The sequence below is a fragment of the Rosa rugosa genome, chromosome 7 (assembly GCF_958449725.1).
Source record: "Rosa rugosa chromosome 7, drRosRugo1.1, whole genome shotgun sequence".
Taxonomy (NCBI): Eukaryota; Viridiplantae; Streptophyta; class Magnoliopsida; order Rosales; family Rosaceae; genus Rosa; species Rosa rugosa.
This window is the reverse complement of record NC_084826.1, coordinates 33,911,212-33,913,811: the sequence shown is the minus strand read 5'-3', so window position 1 is coordinate 33,913,811 and position 2,600 is coordinate 33,911,212. Positions and strand designations below refer to the sequence as shown.

Genomic DNA, 2,600 nt, shown 5'->3' with positions numbered 1-2,600 from the left:
GTCCATGATAACGTCGACTCTTACTTGGACGCCTAGCAGACAATGACAAAATTATCAGAAAGATTGCAGCAAACAGGGAAGCAAATGAAGATGAAAAGCAACTAGTATTAATAAGTCTGAGAAATTTTTACAATTTGTCAATATCTGTATAAAAGACAGAAGCCCTATATATATATACAAGTTAGGTGCGGTTGTAACAAATGTTCTATATTTTCTCTCATGCTCAATCTTTTGACCTTAATTGAATATTTACCTTGACTCTGACTCTAATTTCTATCTCCTTAACAATATATACCGTTTGTAATTTTTGTTTTGCTTTTGACTTGGCCATTGCTAGATGCTAGATTTTAATCAACTCATATGGACTATCAATGATAATATATCCATATATTTTAGATTCAGAATAAATAAATATTTATTTATTTATATGACACAAAGCAACTCCTTCCAGCATAACTTGCCACAAAGTGAGCAGTGTTATTTAAACTTCTAAGAACAAAATTTGCTAAAGCCAGAGTCTCATGCAATAGGCTCTCCATAACAGCATCCTTCGGGCAGTGTCCCTGCAGCTGGTGAATCAAATACAAAACTAAAAGGTTCAAGAGATTATATTAGTCAAGTCTTTATTATTTTGAAATGCGAACTCACCACAAAAGGCCCTTGAAATCTAAAACTACAGACTGAAACATACCAAACGAACCAATGTGTAAAACATTAGAACAAAACACAGGAAATGACAATCTATCAAGTACAAAACTAAAAGGTTCAAGAGATTATATTAGTCAAGTCTTTATTATTTTGAAATGTGAACTCACCACAAAAGGCCCTTGAAATCTAAAACTACAGACTGAAACATACCAAACGAACCAATGTGTAAAACATTAGAACAAAACACAGGAAACGACAATCTATCAAGAAGATTATTGCCGACTCTGTCAAGGAACATAAACGAAAGATGTCAGTTTCCCCATTTACTAAGATGCAATAAACCTCACCAAGGATCAAAGCAAGATCAAACCATTGATACTAGTATTCAACAAAACGAAAAATTGGGAAAAACCCATTTGGATTTTCTAGAAGGACGTTAGCCTGCAAGAGATTTTACCTATTATTTAGGAAAATTAAAAAAACTACCAACAGCCACATTTTTGTTTTACCTGTTCTTTAGGAGCATCCCAATCTTATTGGGATACTTTAGATTATTTGAAGAATTATAAACGTTGAATTTGGATTTGAATTTGTTTACATCCTAATCAAAAGCATATATAAAGGTTGCAGTATTGGGAATTTGAAGTATCGAATTTCTGAGCCACCCCTCACACGACACAAAGATATATCCCCTCACTCTTTCAATTTGCAAGTGATTCGGATTAACTATTTCTTGGACTACAAGTAGTTAGTTGTTGGTTATTGGTTTGATTCTATTTCATTTCTCCACCATGGAATTTTGTTTTCTATTAGTTGTATGCCATGAATGTTGTTGAATGCTTCTATTTATTTTCTCTTTTGCAGATGTAGAGGGGGTGACGTCTTTGCCAAGAAGTGCATATTGATGAACATCATTGGCAAGCTTTGTTGAAAGTACAGTTTTTCAAAATTCATGTAAGGCATTACAGTTCAAGTTATGCTACAACAATTTCCTAGAGTGAATTACAGATTTAAAATCAGAATGTTTCATTAATCTAGAAAGTAGTAATCAGGTAGGCTCCTCCACCGACACACCCTCTTTGACAGTATCGCACCCCTAGAAACTTGAGGATCTCATTTTGTAGCACGACTTTTACGAAATGATGCTAAGACTTTTTCTTCTTTCAACTTATCTCACTCAAATTGGCCTCAAATCCTATTTTGCTTTGTGATTTTAGTTTCAATTCTATTGCCCTATTGGGTATTTCGAACTTTCTCAAACTGCGTATAGAATTGAGGAGGTTGCTATCAAAAAAGGGCAAGTCTACTCTTTGTACCTTCTAACTTTTCTTTTGTCCCTTAGTTTGAATTAAGTAATTAATCATATAACTAATTTATTTTTTTTCTATTTGGCTAACGTGGCAGAATAACGAGCTTAGGCAAATTGGGTTTGTAATATCATATAGTGCTGGCTGCAATTCCACACGCCAAGAAAGGTATACTATTTGTACCTTATGGCTTTTCTTTTCTTCATTTGTTTGAATTCATTAATCCTTTTTTTTGTGTAAATTATTATCATTAACTTTAGGGTGAGACTATTGCCACTCTACCAATTCCTTTCCACACCTACATTCAATATTTTTGTCATAAGCTACCAATTTTATCCTCTTTTCACAATTAGAAAATAAAAAATAAAAAAGCTAAATAATAAATAAATAGAAGAATTTCTGGGAAAGCAAATTAAGAAATCTGGAAATGATGTATCTCCAATTGACCTCCTCCCTCTTCCTTCTTTCCTTAATCGAATTTAGAAGAAGATATATAAATATAAGGGATTAAATACTTGTTACTCCTCAAACTTTTCCCTAAAAAACAGTTTAGTCCCTCGCCTTTCAAATTAAACTGGATGGTCCTTATTCTTTCTAATTCTCACACAACAGGTCCAAAACAGGTCTAAAATGACTATTCTACCC

General features: G+C 33.2%; 1 long non-coding RNA gene across 1 annotated transcript; it reads left to right on the top strand.

The window, feature by feature from the left end:
- The first annotated feature begins 1,321 nt into the window (after positions 1-1,321).
- On the top strand, positions 1,322-2,123 carry LOC133720625 (uncharacterized). Its single transcript, XR_009851948.1, has 3 exons — positions 1,322-1,413; positions 1,513-1,602; positions 2,053-2,123. It is a non-coding gene; the product is annotated as an uncharacterized LOC133720625 (long non-coding RNA).
- The last annotated feature ends 477 nt before the right edge of the window (positions 2,124-2,600 follow it).